Source organism: Ornithorhynchus anatinus, chromosome 1 (assembly GCF_004115215.2).
Source record: "Ornithorhynchus anatinus isolate Pmale09 chromosome 1, mOrnAna1.pri.v4, whole genome shotgun sequence".
NCBI lineage: Eukaryota > Metazoa > Chordata > Mammalia > Monotremata > Ornithorhynchidae > Ornithorhynchus > Ornithorhynchus anatinus.
Window position 1 is genome coordinate 166679044 of NC_041728.1, and position 23340 is coordinate 166702383.

General features: G+C 46.3%; 1 protein-coding gene across 1 annotated transcript in view; it reads left to right on the plus strand.

The window, feature by feature from the left end:
• Positions 1–23340, plus strand: part of EPHB1 (EPH receptor B1) — a 652092-nt gene that overhangs the window by 72926 nt on the left and 555826 nt on the right. The gene's annotated exons all lie outside the window — the stretch shown is intronic.

Here is a 23340-nt window from a genome sequence, read left to right on the forward strand (position 1 = left end):
GTAAAATGGGGATTAAGACTGTGAGCTCCACGTGGGACAACCTGATTACCTTGTATCTACCCCAGTGCTTAGAACAGTGCCTGGCACATAATAAGTGCCTAATAAATACCATCATTATCATTATTACAAGCAAATCAAGTTGAACACAGTCCCCAGTCCCATGTCCGTGCTCTTATCCGCTATGCCATGCTTTCTCTAGTTCAGAGTGGAGTATTGCCCGGAGACGGGAGGATGGACCAGATGCCCTCTCTAAGTCACTTCCAGTGCACTAATTCTAGGATTCTCTTTCTTTTTAAATTTCTATCCATCACATTGAGACATTAAAAGAAGAAAAAAATAAAAGACCTCTATTCTTGGCTTAAAGACCTAATGTGTAGAGGATTTGAAGGGTTTTGGAATGAATCTAGTCCACGGAAGAAAGAGGAAGGGTCCCGAGGGAGAGGAGAGCACTCTCTGGGCTGGATTTTTTTTCTCCAAAAGTTGAAATGGAAACCCATCTGGGTATTTACACAGCGAAATCTCCTGGATGAGGAATGGGCCAAGATGGTCACGTGACTGGAGCCAACATGAAACAAAAGAATCCATTTATTATCCTGGCAGGAAATTTGTTCTTTTAGATTTTGTAGCTGCAGACATAATGATTTCATTTCCTTCAGTTCACGGAGATTAATAGCCTGTGCTCCTGTGCCTGTGTGTATTTGTGTTTCCTCTATTTTCCTAAGTGTTTTCAACTCTATGTGCATATCCTTCTTTCCAAGTGGTTGGAGGGTGTGTTTTATTTCACACTGACTAATACACCGAGTCCTTCCTCAGCTAAGAAACTAGGACATAGAAAAGGTTACCAGGTGAAAACCCCCACTCGCCCGTAGTCATGGGAAAAGAAAATCGTAAAAGGATGAAGGGGCAAGCAGTTAATGCTCGTGGAAAATCAGAACCACTGCTGGGATATGCCTCGTCTCAGACCCGCCCCCGGTACCCTCCCTAGAGCCGGCCTCCTCCCAGATTCCATCCGGTAGTTTAGCCTCAGAAGCTGCTTTCCACCATGGTGGAATCAATCCATCAGTCAGAGCTATTTATTGAGCGCTTACTACGTGCAGAGCACTGACACTGAGGAGGGCAATACCAGGTGTCTGTTGCTGCACGTCAGTCGGTCAATCGGTCGTATGTATTGAGCACTTAGCGTGTGCAGAACTCTTTACAAAGCGCTTGGGAGAGTCCAGGGTAATGATGTAACAGGCACATTCCCTGCCCACGATGAACTTACGGTCTAGAGTCAGTCCGTCAATCATATTCACGGAGTGCTTAATGAGCGCAGAGCTCTGAACTAAACACTTGGGACACTACAGCATAAAGAGGGATGGGATGAGATGGCAGGGAATGGGAGGAGAGAGAGAGAGAGGGAGGGGATGGGAGGGGATGGGAAGGCAGGGAGGGGGATAAATGAGGAGGAACTCGCCACATAGTAAAGGGGAGGGGACAGGAAAACGCACCACTGTCAGGAAACTGAGGATGCAGAGGGGTAGAGATACGGGTCATGGGGTCTTTGGGGGACTTTTAAACTCTTCTGGGATTTCCGAATTGCTCTTAAATGAGCAGGCAACTCTCATTCCTGTCAACTAGGAGAGCGGACCTGTGGAGAGCAGGGGTTTTTCAGAAGAGAGACACATTCCTCACTACTTTTGCAACCTAATAATAAGGTTGGTATTGGTTAAGCGCTCACTATGTGCCGAGCACCGTTCTAAGCGCTGGGGTAGACGCAGGGAAGTCAGGTTGTCCCACGTGGGGCTCACAGTCTTAATCCCCATTTTACAGATGAGGGAACTGAGGCACCGAGAAGTGAAGTGACTTGCCCAAAGTCACACAGCCGACAAGTGGCAGAGCCGGGGTTCGAACCCATGACCTCTGACTCCTAAGCCCTGGCTCTTTCCAGTGAGCCACGGAGGGTGGGGCATTTCATCTTTCTGGGGTTCATTTCCGATTAAGACAGTGAGCCCCACGTGGGACAGGGACTGTGTCCAACCCAATTTGCCTGTATCCATACCAGTGCTCAGTATGGTGCTGGGCACGTAGTAAGTGCTTAACAAATACCACATCCTTATTATTATTTCCCTGTCTGTGAAAGGGAAGGAAGATCTCGGTCGGCTCCTAAGAGGGTGGGCAGGGCTGGGGTGGAAGATTAGTGAGCTAAATGTGTCAGGCGCCTTGAAAGAAAGGTTCTAGAATTTGTGAATCACAGCCAGAGGGCCGTTATAACACAGGGTCACCCAAGACCTTGGCTGCCCCTGGATGTGAGTCAAAAATAAAGTCGTACGAAGGTGACCGTACCCGTCTACTCACACATTCTCAATCCACAGTGCTTACACATCATTTATCAAATTTGGCCACCCATAGCTCTTATGTATTTATTCCCATCTTCAACATTTATGTACATAAATGAGAAGCAGCGGATAGAGCACGGGCCTGGGAGTTAGAAGGACCTGGCTTCTAATCCAGCCTCCACCGCTTGTCTGCCGTATGACCTTGGGCAAGTCACTTCATTTCTCTGGGCCTCAGTTTCCTCATCTGTAAAATGGGGATTTAGACTTTGAGCCCCTCGGGGGACGTGGACGGCGTCCAACCCAATTAGCTCGCATCTACCCCACTTCTTAATACAGTGCCTAGCGTATAGTAAGCGATTAACCAAAAAAAAGAGAAAAAGCGGGTATGCACAATAGTATATTCAACGATTTCTTATGATATTTCATCCTCACACTCACACTACTGCCTATTTTCTCCATGTTCTTTCGTCTTCTACCACTATTTGTAAATGATTTTTGACATTCTTTCCCACATTAAGTAAGCTCTTTGAGGGTAGGGAATGTGTACTTCGATTCCATTTCACTCACTTAAGAGTTTGGTTCCCGGGATCCATATCCAATAGGTGCATCCATACTCAATAGGTGCTCAGAGAATACCTCTGATTGTTTTACTGATTACTCATATGCTAATTCAGTCACAATACACACAATCCTCATCTCTAAAATGAAGATTTAATATCTGATCTCTCTTCTCCTGAGACTTTGAGACTTAGATAATAATAATAATAATCATTCATTCATTCATTCAATAGTATTTATTGAGCGCTTAGCTTACTATGTGCAGAGCACTGTACTAAGCGCTTGGAATGAACAAGTCGGCAACAGAGACAGTCCCTGCCGTCTGACGGGCTCACGGTCTAATCGGGGGAGACGGACAGACGAGAACGATGGCGATAAATAGAGTCGAGGGGAAGAGCATCTCGTAAAAACAATGGCAACTAAATGGAATCGAGGCGATGTACATTTCGTTAACAAAATAAATAGGGTAATGAAAATATATACAGTTGAGCGGACGAGTACAGTGCTGAGGGGATGGGAAGGGAGAGGGGGAGGAATAATCATGGTATCTGTTAAGCACTTACTATGTGCCAAGCAGTGTTCTAAGCGCTGGGGTAGATATAAGGTGATGGGGTTGTCCCACGTGAGGCTCACAGTCTTAATCATCATTTTACAGATGAGTTAACTGAGGCACAGAGAAGTTAAGTGACTTGCCCAAAGTCACACAGCCGATGAGTGGCAGAGCTGGGATTAGAACCCACGACCTCTGACTCCCAAGCCCGGGCTCTTTCCACTGAGCCATGTTTATATGGGACAGGGACTGTGTCCTATCTTATCTTGCATCTACAGTGCTTGGCAGTGCTTGGCAGAGAGTATGCGCTTAACAAATTCTCCCATTATTATTTAGATCCTCCCTCACACTCACTCAGGTGCATTCACTCACACCCTCAGGAGTCCTCCCTGCCTTCCCAAACATTTTCCCATTCTTACCGAGCAGGTGTCCTTAATCAGTCAATAGAATTTCTTGAACATCAACAGAGCACTGTACTAAACACTTGGGAGAATACCTTGAGTTAGAAGACATGATCCTAATGCACAGCGGAGCAGTAGCAGCGGTCTTCGTAATAATAATAATGATAATGTAAATGGCATTTGTTAAGATCTTACTATGTGCCAGGGACTGTTCTATGCACTGGGGTAGGTACGAGGTAATCCAGTTGGACACAGTCCCTGGCCCACGAGACCTCACAGTCTTAGTCATCATTTTACAGTTGAGGGAACTGAGGCCCAGAGAAGTGAAGTGAGTTGCTCAAGGTCACACAGCAGGCAAGTGTCAGGATTAGAACCCAGGGCCTTCTGGCTCCCGGAACTAAGGCACTCAATCAATCAATCAATGGTATTTATTGAGTGCCTATTGTGAGCTGAGTACCGTACCAAGCACTTGGGAGAGTAAAATACACTTAGAACAGTGCTTGGCACCTAGTAAGCGCTTAACAAATGCCATCATCATTATTATTATGTAGTGCCTGCCCTCAAGGAGCTTTAGCCTAGCGCTCTGTGACATTGTTCTCCAAATTTAGGCCTTCCCCCCAGGACCATTTCCAAGCCAACAAAGTGCTCTGGGCTGGCAATCAAGATGCATTTATTCATTCGATTCATTCATTTGTATTTATTGAGTGCATATTGTGTGCAGAACACTGTACTAATCTCTTGGGACACCTTCAGTGTTATCTTCGACTGAAGCAGTGAGCTGCTTTAAACCTGAGGACTGTAAGCTCATCGCGGGCAGGGTTCGAAACTTCTTTTATGGGTTCGAATCCCGGCTCTGCCACTCGTCAGCTGTGTGACCGTGGGCAAGTCGCTTCACTTCTCTGGGCCTCAGTTCCCTCATCTGTAAAATGGGGATTAACTGTGAGCCTCACGTGGGACAACCTGATTACCCTGTATCTACCCCAGAGCTTAGAACAGTGCTCCGCACACAGTAAGCGCTTAACAAATACCAACATTATTATTTTATATTGTATTCTGCACAGTCAGTGCTCCATAAATGCCACTGACTGACCGAAACCAGTGGGAATACGTTTAGGCAGTTGGGTCACACTTGGAGTCATCCATCCATTTCTGTGGGAATTGCCCGGCCGATCAGATTAGTGTTCTACTCTGTGACCGATAATATGATGCAAATGAGCCTCTCTATCTTGGACCTCCTGAGCTATTGAGAAGTGTAGGATTATTTTATTTACGAGACGATCCGAAAGGATACGAATGAGTGAGTATCGGGACATCAAATGTGGGTTGATTTGCAGGACTGGAGATTACCTCTATCTTTTCTGCACTAGAGAGGTGAGGTGAGCCGGCTGGAGGGAAAGTGCATCTAAGATTCTGGATAACTGGAAGAGGGAAGTGAGGAAGTTATGGGATCACCTTCCCGGACAGCTTTAAGAACAGACTAGGTGCCGATGATGATGATGATGGTGATGTTGGTATTTGTTAAGCGCTTACTATGTGCAGAGCACTGTTCTAAGCGCTGGGGTAGACACAGGGGAATCAGGTTGTCCCACTTGGGGGCTCACAGTCTTAATCCCCATTTTACAGATGAGGTAACTGAGGCACAGGGCAGTTAAGTGACTTGCCCACGGTCACGCAGCTGACAAGTGGCGGAGTGGGATTCGAACCCATGACCTCTGACTCCAAAGCCCGGGCTCTTTCCACCGAGCCACGCTGCTTTGATGGGATCAGTTTACGTGAGGTCTGCCTAGAGACATTCTAAGTCCTATCACTGCTCTGCACACAGTAAGCGCTCAATAAATACGATTGAATGAATGAACGATTCATCTTTAATAGCATGCAATATGAAAATTAAGTTAAGTGTGAATAATGCTAGGATTCTAATAAACATTTGGCATTTAATGTGTTTGTAGTGTGCTTAATTATATCTCTATGTGGAGAAAATAGAAATCGTAGCACAGAGAACAAAGATTACTGACTAGGATGATAAAATGGAAATTTTAATCAAGATATCTTTAAGTCAAAAAACAGTTGCTTAAAACGGCTGCTGTTGCTTTCATCTTTATTAAAAAGCACATTTATCATCATTCCGTTTTTGTAAGCATTAGATTAATATTGACAATTTAGAATAAAAATAACTTTTCCCTGCCATTATGGTGCTGATATGATAACGTTGCTAGTCTCTGAAGAAGTAATCACAAGCTGTCATGCTTTATTTTCACCAGTTAATGGTTCTAAGATTCAGTGCAGTCCTTGTGCTTTCAAGTCAGCTAACCCAAAGAGGCCAAGTTTCCTTGTAGCTACTCCCTAGATTGAAACTCCACGAGGGCAGGGACTGAAGTCCTACAAACTCTGTAGTCACCTTGATTCTACTTATCTGCTATTGTTTTAATGAGATGTTCTTCCCCTTGATTCTATTTATTGCCGTTGTTCTTGTCTGTCCGTCTCCCCCGATTAGACTGTGAGCCCGTCATGGGCAGGGACCGTCTCTCTCTGTTGCCGATTTGTCCATTCCAAGCGCTTAGTACAGTGCTCTGCACATAGTAAGCGCTCAATAAATACTATTGAATGAATGAATGGTCTTGCACCGGGCATGTAGCCTATATGTGATGGGTGATTCTTGCTTTATTTAACAATAAGGATTGTATTTACTCAGCACTTTCCAAGTACCGTTCTAAGCAGTGGAGGAGCTACAAGCCAATCTGATATAAACAGTCCTTCAGCGGATTCACAGTCTAAGAGGCAAGGAGAAAGGGCATTTCGCCCCCATTTTACAGGGGAGGAAACTGAGGCAGAAAAATGAAGGGACTTACCCAAGGTCACCCTGCAGACAAGGTGAAGCCAGGCCTAGAACCTGGGTCTCCTGATGAGCAGGCCCGTGCTCTTTCCACTAGATCGCACTGCTTCTTGACATTTGTCAAGTGTGTGCCTTGTCAGAGCACTGTGGGATAGATGTGTCAAGGAATGGGGTTCTCCATAGCCTTCTCAGCAGCCCCTCCTGTTCTACCCCCAGCTCCCACTTTTTCTGCAGTGATTGTCCTGGATGGTAGTGGAAGGGAAAGAAGAGCATTTGAAGAAGGGGGTAGTGAGCATTCCCGGGAGAGATAGATAATAGTAATAATGATAATAATAATAATGTTGGTATTTGTTAAGCCCTTACTATGTGCAGAGCACCGTTTTAAGCTCTAGGGTAGATACAGGGGAATCGGGTTGTCTCACATGAGGCTCACAGTCTTAATCCCCATTTTACAGATGAGGTTACTGAGGCACAGAAAAGTTAAGTGACTTGCCCACAGTCACACAGCTGACAAGAGGCAGAGCAGGGATTAATCGAAACTATTTATGGAGTGCTTAGCGCGCCTCAGTTCCCTCATCTGTAAAATGGGAATTAAGACTGTGAGCCCCACGTGGCATATGGAGGGTGCCCAACCTGCTTAGCTTGGCATCGGAATACCAGGACGTTGAAAATAGGGAGCGCCCTATTGGGATTCACTGGGTTCACTCGAGGTTGCCGTGGTCGGCACTGAGTAATCTTTTCATCTCGATTAATGGGAAGAAAATGTTAAAACCACAAATGATCCCAGTGAGTGGTGAAAGAGATGACTATAGTGTCTTGTATGCCTTCTATCAATCAATCAATGGTATCTGTCAAGTGCTTACTATGTGCAAAGCACTAAACTAAGCACTTGGGAGATTTCAATATGACAGCATCGGTAGACATGTTCCCTGCCCACAAAGAGCTTACAGCCTAGAGGGGAGACAGACACTAAAATAAATTATGGCTACGTACATAATTGCTGTGAGGATGAGGTTGGGTCAATATCACATGCTTAAAGCATACAGGTTCACTTGCTTAGGTCAGTTAATCATATTAATTGAGCACTTACTGTGTGCAGAGCACTGTACTAAGCACGTGGGAGAATGCAATATAACAATAAATTCCCTGCCATTCCCTGGCCACAGTAAGCTTACAGACTAGAGTTCTGTCATCCCTAACAAGCCCAGATCCCGAGACATCCCCAGAGGGCAGACTCCCTGGGAATATATCCTCTGGGATGGGTGGCATTCTCAACAGGAAACCCTAAAGCTAGCTGCCCCCAGACAGGTTCTCACTTCCAAATTCCACATTTTTGGGGTTCTGATTCTACAGATTTGCACTTCCAAAAGTTGACTTGCTTGCCTGATGCCCCACCTTATTTTGTCCACTGTATTCCACGTGGCTCAGTGGAAAGAGCAGGGGCTTGGCAGTCAGAGATCAGGGGTTCGAATCCCGGCTCTGCCACTTGTCAGCTGTGTGACTGTGGGCAAGTCACTTAACTTCTCTGTGCCTCCGTTACCTCAGCTATATTAAAGACTGCGAGCCTCACGTGGGCAACCTGATTACCCTGTATCCACCCCGGCGCTTAGAACAGTGCCGTGCACGTAGTAAGCACTTAACAATTACCAACATATTATTATTCCCCTAACCAGACACTAATGCCAAGACTTAGCCTGATGATTGGGTGAATTTTTAAATTATTTTCAATCGAGTAACTGGAAACTAAGACTATCCCTATGTATAAATGATGCACCCCTCCCGGCCCCAGAAGGGAGAGGGAGCCGGTGGAATGAGGGCTTAGTAAGGGAAGACCTGTTTGAGGAGATGTGATTTTAGGAGGGTTTTGTAGCAGAGGAGAGCTGGCAGTCTGTTGGATATGAAAAGGAGGGAGTTCCAAGTCGAGGGGGGATATCTGGGAAAAGGGTTGGGGAGAAAGAGCAAACTGAGGTACAGTGAGTGAGAAGCAGCGTGGCTCGGTGGAAAGAATATGGGCTTGGGAGTCAGAGGTCGTGGGTTCTAATTCCGGCTCCACCACTTGTCAACTGTGTGACTTTGGGCAAGTCACTTCTCTGGGCCTCAGTTACCTCATCTGTAATATGGGGATGAAGACTGTGAGCCCCAGGTGGGGCAACCTAATTACCTTGTGTCTACCCTAAGCGCTTAAATACCATTACTATTATTGTTATTATGATTATTGGCATCAGATGAGTGAAGAGGGTGGTCTGGGTTGTAGTTAGAGATCAGTGAGGTGAGGGAGGAGGGGAGAGGCAAATGAGTGTCTTAAAGCCATTCGTCAGGAGTTTCTGTTTGATGCAGAATTAGATGGGCAGCCGTTGGAGGTTATTGAGGAGTGGGGAGACATGGATTAAGAGGTGTATGGAAAAATGATCTGGACAGCAGAGTACAGTATGGACTGGAGTGGGGAGAGACGGGAGGCAGGGAGATCAGCAAAGAGGCTGATGCAGTCATCCAGGCAGGATAGGATAAATCCTTGGATCAACTGGAGCCATTTGGTTGGAGAGGAAGGGGTGGTTTCTAGAGATGAGAGGGCAGAACCAACAGGATTTGGTAACAGACTGGATCGGTCTGTTACAGAATGGCTCAGTGGAAGTGTCCTCGTCCCATAACCCAGAGGTCGACAGATCAGATCCTTCCTCTTCTAAGGAGCATATTATTTTTAGAGAAGCAGCATGGCACAGTGGATAGAGCACTGACCTGGGAGTCAGAAGGTCATGGGTTCTAATCCACTTGTCTGCTAGGTGACCTTGGCAAGTCACTTCATTTCTCTGACCCTCAGTTCCCTCATCTGTAAAATGGGGATTGAGACTGGGAGCCCTTATCCAACTCGATTTGCTTGTACCCACCCCGGCACTTATGTCGGTGCCTGACATATAGTAAGTGCTTAGCAAATACTATCATATGTGAGTTAAATGAGAGAGATGAGCTGAGGATAATATGAGGCGGGGAGGATGGTGGTGGTGTTCAGATTGATGGAAAAGTGTGGGGAGAGTACAGGGTTTGCACGGTAAAATGAGTTGTGTTTTGGACATGTTATAGTTTGCTCTGCACATAGTAGGTTATCTGTAAACACCACTGATTGATTGAGGGATTGCAGGATCTGTCAGAGCGGAACTGTCCTGAGGTTAGGCAGATATGTTAGACTGCAGAGAAGAGAGCGGTCAAGATGGGAGAGGTAGATTTGGGAATCATCCATGTAGAAATGGTAGTTGAAGCCATAGGACCAAATGAGTTCTCCAAGGGAATGGGTACAGATGACAAATGAAAGGGGATGTCGAAGTGAGCCTTGATGGACTTCCACAGTTAGAGGGTGGGAGACGGAGGAGCAGTGAAAGAGATTGAAAGGGAGCTGCCAGAGAAATGAGGAGAATCAGGAGAGTACAGTGCCGGTGAAGAAAATCTTGGATACTGTTTTTAGGAGAAGGGGATGATTTACATTGTTGAAGGCAACAGAAAGGTTGGGGAGGATTAGGATGGAGTAGAAGGAGTTGGATTTGCCATGAAGAAGGTTGTTGGTGACCTTAGAGAGGAGAATGTCTTTGGAGTGGAGAGGGTGGATGTCTAATCAGAAGAGAGGGTAATGGAGAGGATTGGTGGAAAGTATGTGGAGACAGCAGGTGTAGAAAACCTGCTCCAAGGAGTTTGGAGTGGAATGGTAGAAGGGAGATGGGGTGCTAACTGGAGGGAGACATGGGAACAAGGGATGGTATTTTTAGGATGGGGATACATCAGCCTGTGGGAAAGAAGCTATTGAGTGAGGGGTTGAAAATGACTATCAGGGAGTGTAGAAAGGAGTGGGTGAGTGTTTTAAAAAGGTGTGAAAGGGGTGGAGTGGGAGGTGCGGGTGGATGGGGTGGATTTTAAGAGGAGGTGGGAGATCTCTCAAGATACTGCTTGGAAAGATGGGAGGGTCAAAGGTGGGCAGAAGGATGTGGAGAGTGAAGAGCTGCAGGGGATTATTTTAGGGAGATCATGCCTGACAGTTAAAATTTTTTTAAAGAAATAGGTGGCAGGGTCAGTAAAGGGAAAGGTTGGGGAGGGGAGGGGGTTGGGGTTTGAGGAGAGAATTAAAATCTGAGACAGTTGGTGTGAGCAATGGGCTTGGGAGTCAATTAGGATGGAGAAAATTGTTTCTGGGTGAGGAGAGGGCAGAGCAAAAGCAGGTGAGGATGAGGTTGAGGTGGATGAGGTCGGCCTGGTGTCTGGATTTCCACCAACAGCGCTCCTCAGCTCAAGCTGAAGAGTGGAAGAAGTGTATTTTTTCCTCTTCAGTCTCCATCAGTCAATTAATGGCAGAGCACTGTACAAAACACTTGGGAGAGTGCAATACAACAGAATGCGAAGACATGTTCCTTGCCCACGATGAGCTTAAAGACTTAAGGGTGTCCCTTTTAGCCCTCGTTTCCATCCTTTCCCCATGACAGCCCCTTCTCTCCCCAAGAACACCCACCTGAATTTCTGAGAAGTCCCAGGAAACCCAGGAAACCCCACACCCTACTTGGAAAAACACAATCTAAAGATCAAAGGCTTCTCCGTGACTGAGCCACTCAGGGCTTCTAAATGAACTACAGATAATTCTTGAAAGACCCCTTTCTTCTCCTTGATCATGAAATTGCCAAGAAACATTGATTGTTATTTAAATGAGGAGTGATGAAACACATTTCCCACCAGTAGCATCAATTGTCATTTGTGCAAAGTGAACATAGAATCAATTTCTACTCACAGATATAATAGACCTAATAGTTAAGTCTGTTTAAGAAGAATAGCATCAGAATGGCTCTGACTTCCTTGTAAGCAACCAGATAAGGAACTACCAAAATTGTCACCTTTAATTTGAGTCAGTCAATCGCAACATCACATCCGTGATGTAGAGGAAGGTTTGAGACCATTTATAGTCATGAAGGAAAAATACTGGGGAGGATTGCAGTAATCAGTCCTCATTAAAAAAGATTAGGGATAAGGGAAAGAGTAGAATTGAAGAATATTTGCATAAGTGCTCAATAAATGGGATTGAATGAATGAATAAGTATAATAATAATAATGTTGGTATTTGTTAAGCGCTTACTATGTGCAGAGCACTGTTCTAAGCGCTGGGGTAGATACAGGGTAATCGGGTTGTCCCAAGTGAAGGTCACAGTCTTAATCCCCGTTTTCCAGATGAGGTAACTGAGGCTCCGAGATGTTAATGACTTGCCCACAGTCACACAGCTGCCAAGTGGCAGAGCCGGGATTTGAACCCATGACCTCTGACTCCCAAGCCCGGGCTCTTTCCAAGTATTAGGAGGGTACAATATAACAAAGTTGGTAGACACATTCCTTGCCCACAGTGAGCTTACAGTCTAGAGGGGGAAACTGGCATTCATATAAATAAATACCAGATATGTACATAGGTACTGTGGGGCTGAGTGAGGGGTGAATAAAGGATACAGATACAAAGTGCAAAGGTGACGCAGAAGGGAGTGGGAAAAGAAGAAACCAGAGCTTATTTGGGGAAGGCCACGTGGAGGAGATGGACTTTTAACAGGCTTTGAAGGAGGGGAGAGTGGTGATCTGCAGGATATGAAGAGGGAAGGCATTCCAGGCCAGAGGCAGGATGCAGATGAGACGTGGGTAGTGCGATAGATGAGAGTGAGGTACACAATAGCTGCAGGTTGTAGTAGGAAATTAGCAAGGTAAGGTGGGATGGGGCAAATTGATTGAATGCTTCAAAGAAGTTTTCATTTGATATGGAGGTGGATGGGCAACCACTGAAAGTCCTTGAGGAGTAGGGAAACACGGCTGAAAGTTTTTGTAGGAAAATGATCCATCCAGCAGAGTGAAGCGTGGGCTGGAGTGGGGAGAGATAGAAGACAGGGAAGTCAACAAGGAGGTGTAGCAGTAATCAAGGCAGGATAAGAAAAGTGCTTGAATCAACATGGTAGCATTTCAGGTGGAGAGGACAGGCAGATTTTAGCGATGTTGTGAAGGTTCAACCCTCAGGATTTGGTGACAAATGGAATATGTGAGTTGAATGAGAGAGATGAGTCCAGGATAAAACAAAGGTTACGGGCTCATGAGAAAGGGATGATTGTGATGTTGTCTACCATGACAAGAAAGTCATGGGGAGGACAGGTTTGGGGTGGGAAGATGAGGAGTTCTGTCTTGGAGATGTTAAATCTGTGGTGTGGGTAGGACATCCAAGTAGAGATGTCCCGAAGGCAGGAGGGAATGCAAGTCTGCATAGAAGGAGAGAGATCAGGGCTGGACATGTTGTTTTGGGAAACATCCACATAGAGATGGTAGCTGAAGCCATGGGAAGGAATGAGTACTCCAAGAGAGCGGCTGCAGATGGAGACTAGAACTGAGCCTTGAAGAACTCCCACAGTTAGGGGCTGGAAGGCAGAAGCGGAGCCTGGGAGAGAAACTGGGAATGAGCAACCAGAGAGATTGAGGGAGAACCAGGAGAGGACAAGTGTCAGTGAAGCCAAGGTTGGATAAAGTTCTCAGGAGAAGCAGGACCTCTCACCTGAGAGGGCGAGGAGGATTAGGATGGAGTGAATTTAGCAAGAAAGAGAACGTTGGTGATCTTTGAGAGGGCAGTTTCTTTGGAGTGAGTGAAGTGAACTTATGGAATGAAGCCCCATAAGTGCTGTGGGACTGGGATGGGGAATAAACAAAGGGAACAAGTCAGGGCGATACAGAAGGTAGTGGGAGAAGAGGAAAGGGGAGGCTTAATCAGGGAGGGCCTCTTGGAGGAGATGTGCCTTCAATAAGGCTTTGAGGTAGCGGGGGAGTAATTGTCGGTCGGATTTAATTATTATGAGAAGCAGCGTGACCTGATGGAAAGGGACTCATCTGACCTGAGTTCTAATCTTGGCTCCACCATTTTCCTGCTGTGTCACCTTGTGCAAGTCACTGTGCTTCTATGTGCCTCAGTTCCCTCATCTTTAGACTGTGAGACCCATGTGGGACCTGATTATGTCACATCTGCCCCAGCGCTTAGAACAGTGCTTGGCACATGGTAAGTACTTAACAGATGCCGCAACTATTATCATTACAAGATAGACAGGTCAGATTCAATCCACGTCACACATGAGGCTCACAATCTAAGTAGGAGGGAGAACAGATATTTAATCCCCATTTTACAGCTGAGGTAACCGGATGCCAGTTTTTTTCACGAAGCAGCCTGAGCCAGGACAGGGGGTTCAGACCTCAAATCTGACTGGGTAAAATCCAGCAGCAAACCTGAAAAAAATGGAAGTGACTCTCTGTTGACTTTTCATGGGAACTGGCATCTGCATGGAAACTGGGTGTCGACTCCTGACAGATGATCAATCTCGTTGGCTATTGCTGGGGAGACAGAGAGCAGGATCAAGGGCAGGAGCTAGTGACTAATGTGGGCCCTCAGGGATCCCAGGCATGCAACATATGTTGATGTCATCCGTGCCATTTTGTGGAAGGATGTCGATTCTGTGGGCTCTTAGAACGTTTCTCGGGGGGGGGGGGGGGGGGACTCCTGAACCCCCGATTTGCTCCGCAGCTGCAGGAATGCCATCCCATATCTGTATGAACTCTGGTGCTGATTCTGAGCACCTCTCCCCTCTCCAGTGCATACATCACTTGTTCTGCATGCATCTCTCCACTCCTCAGAAGCCTTCAGCGGTTGCCTCTTCTCTGCATCAAGTAGAAACTCCTGACCACCATCTCTAAGGCACTCAATCGGCTTTCTCTCCACTACCTATCCTCACTTCCTCTCCTGGTGCAGTGCAACCCATATACTTCACTCCTCTATTTCCAAGTTACTCACTGTGCATTGAGCTCATCTTTCTCACCCTCCCTCCTGCCTGGAACTCCCACCTCCTTCTTATCCAACAGACCACTGCTCTTCCCGTCTTGAAAGCCAACTAAAATCACATCTCCTTCAGCGGGCCTTCCCGGTCTTCCCATCTACTGCCCCATCAGTAATTCCCTATCACCTAATCAAGATTGTAAGCTTGTTGTGGGCAAAGGATATGCGTGTTATATTGTTATACTGTACTCTCCCAAACACTTAGTCCAGTGCTCTGCACACAGTAAGCACTCAACATACACAATTGACTGACCAACTACTTGCCTCCACTACAGCCCCCGGTAAACACTTACGTTCATATCTTTCAATTCTGTTTCTTATTCCTATCTGTACTTTATTTTAGTCTCTGAGTCCCCCACTCTATCGTAAACTTCTTCAGGGCAGGGATCGGGTCTACTAATTCGCTCCTACAATGCTCTGCAGAGTAAGTGCTCGGCAAATGCTAGCGAGTGAATGATTGATTGAAGCTCAGCGCTGAAAAGGAGACCACGTTGAAGAGTGACTGGCAGTTGAAAACTGGACTGTCTGTTGGAAGACCGCCCTCTGCTTCGTGTCATTTAGACACTTGCTGGGTATACCTTAAGCACTTGGATACTCACCCCAGTCCTTCAGCACTACGGGTTTGGGAGTCAGAGGACTTGGGTTCTAATCCCTACTCCGCCACTTGTCTGCTGTGTGACCTTGAGCAAGTCCCTTAACGTCTATGTGTCTCAGTTTCCTCATCTGTCAAATGGGGGTTAAAAGTGTGAACCCCACGTGGGACAACCTGATTATATCTACCCCAGCGCTTAGAGCAGTGCTTGGCACATAGTAAGCACTTAAGAAATACCATAATTATTATGTCCTTAAATTCTATTTCCCCCATCTGTAATTTATTTTAATACCTGTCTCCCTCTGTAGACTGTAAACTCTTTGTAGTCTATTGTACTCTTCCAAATGCTTAGTACAGTGCTCTGAACACAGTAACAGCATGGCCTAGCGGAAAAAGCATCAGCCTGGGAGTCAGAGGACTTGGGGTCTAATTCCAGGTCTGTCAATGACTTGCTGTGTGACCTTGGGCAAGTCACTTCTCGGTGCCTTGGTTTCCCGGTTCTCCACCCTACTTAGACTGTGAACCCCATATGGGACAGGGACTGGGTCCAACCTAATTAATATGTACCTACCCCAGAGCTTTGAACAGTGGTAAGCACATATCACATGGTAAGCACTTAACAAATACCATTAAAAAACATGATTAATTGACGGAATGATTGGCGTCTGCTCTGGTAGCAACAGCTGGAGACCAGAGGAGGAAGGTGCTCAATCAACTAATCAATCAATGGTATTTGTTGAGGGCTTACTGTACTTGGGAGAATACAATATCATAGAGTTGGTAGACATATTCCTTGCCCATGAGTTTACAGTCTAGAGAGGGAATCCAGTTCAGAATTGGCCTGTGCATGTCAGCACACCTCCGGTAATCTAATCTGAACGCTCCCTTCAGGAGCCAGTCCTCATCTCTATCACCCCCAAGGCTGGTGGTCCTCCAGCCCATCCCCTGGAGCCATCCCTCAAGACCTCCCTTCCTTCCTCCTTCATCCCGTCACGAGGCCCTGTGTTTCTGCAGCCTCTCCTCAGCGTGGCTGGGGCTGACTTTGTCCAGGAGCCTTGGTTCTGGCTGTGGGCAGGGAATGTGTCCTTAGTATAGTGCTCTGCACACAATAAGCCCTCAATAAATACGATTGAAAGAATGAATGAATGAGTCATTCTTTTGGCTCCTGTTCTCGGGTCGGCTGGGTCTGGAGAGGGGAGGCCACTCACTGAGTGATGGCATCCTGGACGGAGCTCACGCGCAGACTCCAAGGGCCATGGAGGCCCCGGGTCATTGTGATGGGAGGCCATTAGATGACGGTTACTTCTCCAACTGTTTGTCCAATTCTTCATTAAGGCAGCTTTGCATACACTGTGGAAAAGGAAATTGTATTCGTCAATAAAGGATCCGCCTTGGCTTCCCTCCCAGACCAAAGGGGACTTCCTCCGGCCTGTGTTTTCCCAGAGCCTGGTTGCCCAGGTATCCGGCCTGAAGGCAGGATGCTGTCTGGGGGGAAAGGTAGCCCACACCTCGTCTTGCCTCACTTCCCCTCGCAGTTCTCTGGTATTGCAGCCCCACCATGCTCGCAGGAGCTCTGTATGGTGGAGGGGAAGCGGAGGGAGGAGCGAGAGGGTGCGTGTGTGTGTGGGGGGGTCATTTGGGGGACACAGTAAATGACGTCTTGAGGCTCACTGCATTTGTCCTGATACTCTAGACGGTAAACTCATTGCGGGCAGAGAACGTGTCTAGCAATTTGGTTATAGTGCACCGTCCCAAGAGCTTAGCATAGTGCTCGGCACACATTATATGCCATTAATTGATGGATACCAGTTCCACAGAAACAAGTTTCCAAGTTTTCTGCTTTGCATTCAGCACAGATAAACGTTGTTTCATTATATCTTTTGGGATCCTTTGATTCTTTCCAATTGAACATAATGTTGTTCTTCTCTCCCTCCTTTTTCTTCCTCCACTGTCCCTTCCCTTTTTTCTGCTTCTCTCTCCTCTCTTTATATTCCTTCTCTCCTTCCACACTAACTTCAATTCTCTCATCTTCCTTGCTCCTTACCCTCATTTTTGCTCTCTTCTCTTTTTCTCACTCTTCCCTTTTTCTCTTTCCTTCCTTTTCTCTCTCCCTTCTCACTAATCTCTCTTCCCCTTTCAGTCTTCATCATTCTTTTCCTCCTCATTCCCTGTCATCTCATCAAGTCAGGTCATTTTTTGCTTAATGTGGAGAGGAATGAGCAACAGTGGAAGTCTTTTAGGAGAAGGGAGATATATTAGAAAGATAACCCAGCCAGTAGATTGAAGAAGAGGGAAGAGAGAGGAGAGTCTGGAGGCAGGGAGGTCAGTGAGATGGCTGAGGCAATAGTTGAGTCGGGCTCAACAAGGGCCTGGCCCAGCATTGTGGCAGTTGGGGTTTGCAGGAAGGGGCAGATTCTAGAGATGTTGTTGGGGGAAGAACCAGCAGGATTTGGGTGAATTGAATATTGGGGTTAAAAGAGAGAGAGGAATCAAGGATAATGTCAATTTGTGTGACTTAAGAGGTAGGAAAGATGATGAGGTTGTCAACTGGGATGGAAGAAATAGGTGGCGAAAGGATTTTAGAGGGAAGATGAAGACTTCAGTTTGGACAATTTAAGTTTGAGGCCCTGGCAGTTCCTAGAGCTCAGAGTAAAATGCCTATTGTTTTAGGTTTGTCCATCTGGTCAACCTTGGGGCTGATGTCCTGTAGAAGCCTATGAATTGCTTGCCCCTTGTTTGGCCTTAACAAATTGTTATACTTACGTTAGCAACCTGGGCTGGGCCTTCAGGATTTTGTCATGCCTTATTAATGCATGGAGGACATCAACGTGAGATCTCCTTAAAGCCTCATCATCAGCGGCGACATGATCCGAGAACCGGACTGGAAAATACCAGCTCAGCACTGCTGTGGGGGAGAATGGCTTGTCTCACACACTGGTGTCTCCAGCCCAGAAAATAGCTAGTCAGTCAGTTAATTGTACTTATTGAGCACTTACTGTGTGCAGAACACTGTACTAAGCGCTTTGGGGAATACAATATGACAATATATCAAACACAATGAGTGCCCACGACAAGCTTACAGTCTAGAGGGGGAGATAGACATTAATATAGATAAAACTAGGGATAGCCCTGCTTTTCTCTGCACCCGCTCCCCACCACAACCCCACACACATTTCCTCCAGTTCTGGAATCCTTCCTACTCTGGGCTTCTTCACCCTTGCCCCTTTGGGGACCAATCAAGAGCACCCCCTCCCAAAAAATTTCAGTGGGCTGGAAATAATAATGACAATAATAATGATGATAACTGTGGTGTTTGTTAATCATTTACTATGTGCCAGGCCCTATTTGAAGTGCTGGGGTGGATCCAAGCAAATCAGGTTAGAGACAGTCCATGTCCCACATAGGGCTCACAGCCTTAATCCCCATTTTATAAATGAGGTAACTGAGGCACAGAGAAGTGAAGTGACTTTCCCAGGGTCACACAGCGGACAAGTGGAGGAGCCGGGATTAGAACCCACATCCTCTGACTCCCAGGACCCCGTTCTATCCGGGAGCCCATGCCGTGGCAGTGACAGGCCTGCCGTCCTGGTGTCTCCTGACTGGATCTAAAGAAGACAGACTTTGTGACTATAGCCAATGTATGTCTTAGGAAATTAGTCTAGTTGCCTCAAAACCTGTTTTGTCCTTGCTGCAGAAAATTCTGTCTGGGGTGGCTGTGCCAATTCCCAAGAATTAATAGCAATGGTACTCATTAAACCCTCACCATGTGTCATGAATTGTGGTAAGTCCTGAAGTAAAGATAATCAAATCGACCCCATCTCTGTCCTACCCCGAACTTAGAGTCAAAGAGAGAGAAGAGGTGTCTTACTCCCATTTTACAGTTGAGACACTGAGGCACAGAGAAGTTTAGGGCCCTAACCAAGACCACACAACAGGAAGGTGGTGTGGCCAGTTCTAGAAGCCCAGGTCTCCTGACTCACAGGTCTGTGCTGTTTCCACTAAGCCATCCTGCTTCCTGATTTGTTGGAGCATCAGGCTGGATGGGTCAGGAGGGGTCCATCTAGGCCTCTCTGTGCATATTTCTTGGAAGGAGGTCATTTGACATCCCAGCAAGATGAATTTTTTCACATGTGGAAAGTCCTCAGTGAAGGAGTTTCCATGGCCTTCCATTCTGTGTCTTTCCACCTCATTTCTCACCCCTTCACTCACCCTATCCTACCCCACTGCTTTTTCTGCCCCCTTAGCTTTCCACGTCCAGCTCCTGTCCATCCTGCAATTTCCACCCAATGATGTTGAGCAGTCCCAGAATGCTCCTTTTCTGCTATCTTGGTTCTTGAGAACTGAGTGGATGCCTGCAGGCCTACCAGGACCATGGGCCAGAGGCAGTAGGGTAGAGAACTAGTGGCCTGCTGCCTCCTTCCATCTCCCACTGGCTTTCTTTCTATTCTGGATAACTTTTTTCTGTTTGGATTTAATAAATCCTTTGCGCTGAAGAGATTTGAGTTTGAAGAAGAACCTCACATGCGCATCCAGCTGAGACAGAATACATAAACCTCATCAGAAACAAAGCAGGAAAACCTGAAAAGTCATATAAAGCAATACACAGTGTCAAACTCAGCCAGTCCCCTCTGAGATGCCTTCTGTGTGACTGATGTGCCGGCTCTCATCATCATTTATCTTCAATCATACTAACTCCATCATCCTCTGATGTAAAGGAAAGAAGCTAGGGGGTTTGCAAGGGGGCAGTGTCTTTAGCGGAGGGAGGATTCATTCATTCAGTTGTATTTGCTGAGCGCTTACTGTGTGCAGAGTACTATACTGAACGCTTAGGAGAGCACAATATAGCAATCAGACACATTTCCTGCCCACAGGAAACTTTGGGAGGCCGAGTATCTGGAATCTATCCCAACTCTGGCCTTGAGCTACCGAATAAGGTTAGGGAAGCAGCTCCCCTCTTTGTCTGTCAGTTTTCTGTGCCTCTGTAAAATGGAGAGGATGATAATATAATTGTAAAAGCAATCATAAAAACAATAAGAATTATTATAATAGTATTTGTTAAGTGCTTACTAAATTCCAAGCATTCCACTAAGGTCTAGGGTAGATAGAAGATAATTGAGAAGCAGCGTGGCCTAGTGGGTACAACACCGGCCTAGGAGTCAGAAGGACCTGGGTTCTAATCCCGGCTCTGCCACTTGTCTGCTGGGTGACCCTGAGCAAGACACTTCACTTCTCTGTGTCTCAGTTATCTCACCTGTAAAATGGAAATTAAGACAGTGGGCCCCATGTGGGACAGGGACTGTGTCCAATCGGCTTAGCTTGTATCTACCCCAGCTCTTAGAATAGTGCTTGACACATAGTAAGCAATGTCATCATCATCATTATTATTATTAGTCCCACTTGGGGCTCACAGTCCGAGTAATAATAGGAATAATAATAATTATGGCTTTTGTTCGGCGCTTACTCTGTGTCAATCAATGTTCTATGTACTAGGGTAGATATAAGTTATTCAGGTCAGACACAGTCTCTGTTCCCTTTGGGGCTCACAGTCTAAGTAGGAGGGAGGAAAGGCTTTGCATCTCCATTTTACAGTTAAGGGAACTGAAGCACAGAGAAGATGAATGACTTGTCCAAGGTCACCCAGCAGATAAGTGGCAGAGCTGGGATTAGAACGCAGGTCCTCCGATTCCAAGGCCCAGGTTCTTTCCACTAGGTCATGCTACTTCTCAGTAGTGGTACTTGTCACTTCAACCTCACTAGGATGCCATGAGGACAGACTGAGATGAATAATGTGAAATAATTTTGGGAAAAAAAATTCATATCCCAGGTTCTATTACAAGATTATAATCTCACTGAAATCAGGAACTGAATCTTTTATGTTCTCCACTGCCTATTGCAGAACTCTGAACAAAATAAAGATCTCAATAGATTGAAGAAGGGAGACAGGGAAAGAAGTGGGAGGAGTAAGAAGAAAAGAGAAGGAGGGATAAAGTGGGCGGAAGGAAAAGAGGAAAAAATAGGAAGAGGAAGAAGCATAGCTTTTCAGTCTAGAAAAGTGCAGACTGAAAAGGGACCTGATGGAATCTCCAAACTCATGATGGGTATAGGCAGGATAGAAACAGAATGGTGATACATACTGTCATACATACATACATCATACTGTCCTCTAGACTGTAAGCTCATTGTGGGCAGGGAATGTGTTTGCTTATTGTCGTACTGTACTCTCCCAAGCACTTACTACAGTGCACAATAAGTGCTCAATAAATATGATTGACTGATCATATCAGGTGACTTTGAGAGTGGAAGTGGAAAACAAGCAACATCAGTTGTTAGGAATCAGAATCTCTGATTTGCAGAAACAGCTTGGCCTAGTGAAAAGGAATGTGGTCTAATGGATAGAACGTGGATCTGGGGTTCACAGAACCAGAGTTTTAATCCTGGCTCCGCCTCTTGTCTGCTGTGTGACCCTGGACAAGTCACTTAACTTCTCTGAGCCTCAGCAACCTCATCTGTATAATGGGAATTAAGCCTGTGAGCCCCATTTGGGATTTTTCTTGTCCAGCCTGATTAGCTTGTATCTATCCCAGTGAATAGTGCAGTGTCTGGCAGATAGTAAGCACATAACAAATATCACTGAAAGAAAAATCAGTTGTTGTCACTTGTTCTCTCTCTTCCCATAGGCCTTCCCCGATTAAATCCTCTTTTTCCCAACTCCCTCTCCCTTCTGTGTCATCTAGGTATTTGAGTCTGTGAACTTCGGGCATTGGATATTCTCCCTACCCTCAGCCCCACAGCACTTACGTACACATCCATAAATGATATATTATAAATTATTTATTTTAGATTAATGTCCGTCTCCCTCTCTAAAGCCTTAGCTCCTTGGGGGCAGTGAGGGTGTCTATCACAGCGTGGCTCAGTGGAAAGAGCACGGGCTTGGGAGTCAGAGCTCATGGGTTCGAATCCCAGCTGTGCCACTTGTCAGCTGTGTGACTGTGGGCAAGTCATTTCACTTCTCTGTGCCTCAGTTACCTCATCTGTAAAATGGGGATTAAAAATGTGAGCCCCACGTGGGACAACCTGATCACCTTGTATCTCCCAGCGCTTAGAACAGTGCTCTGCACATAGTAAGCGCTTAACAAATACCAACATTATTATCAACTCTGTGGTATTGTACTCTCCCAAGAGCTTAGTACAGTGCTCTGCGCACCGTATGCACTCATTATGATTGATGATGATGATGATAAAAGTTTCAAGAGGGTTTGGATAAATGAATAATAATGATGGTATTTGTTAAGCGCTTACTATGCGCCAAACACTGTTCTAGGCGCTGGAGTAGATACAAGGTAATCAGGTTGTCCTATGTGGGGCTCACGGTCTTAATCTCCATTTTTCCAGATGAGGTAACCGAGGCACTAACTGAGGCACAGTTGGAGCCGGGATTAGAGCCCAGGTCCTTCTGACTTGTAGGGCCGGGGTCTATCCAGTAGGCAACGTTACTTGGTTTAGGTCTTTGGGGTCGTAGCACTTAGGCTTTATCTTCCTGTCTTAGAGAACCCCTCGGGAGGGACCAGTCCACTGAGTTGACACTGGTTGCTTAAGGAAGATACCCCACAGCAGTCTCTCTACATGATGGGAGGTGTTAAGTCTATGCTACTGTCACTGCAGAGAGGCTCCAGGAAGGAGAAGTCACATGCCATGGGCCTGGGAATCAGAGGGTCAGGGGTTCTAATCTCAGCTCCGCCATTGGTCTGCTGTGTGACCTTGGTCAAGTCACTTTACTTCTCTGTGCCTCAGTTACCTCATCTGTAAAATGGGGATGGAGACTGTGAGCCCCACGTGGGACAGGGATGGTGTCCAACCCGATTTGTTTGTATCCACCCCCGTGCTTAGTACAGTGTCTGGAACATAGTAAGTGCTTAACAATACCGTCTTCTATCTCCCCTCTGGGAAGGGTGTCAGTGGCCCAACTCTATGGGCCTTATATTAACACCCTATTCAACTATCTCCACCTGCATTTCAGGATCACTTAGACTGTTTTCCCTATGGTTCAGTCAGTCACCCAATTGTATATTTTGAGCACTTACTCTGTGCAGAGCATTGTACCAAGCGCTTGGGTGAATATGATATAACGGTAGCACAGATACATTCCCTGCCCTGCCCAATCAGGCTTCAGGGATGGGTTGCGGTATTGGCGAGCCCGGCCCAAAGACAGAACTGAATTTGT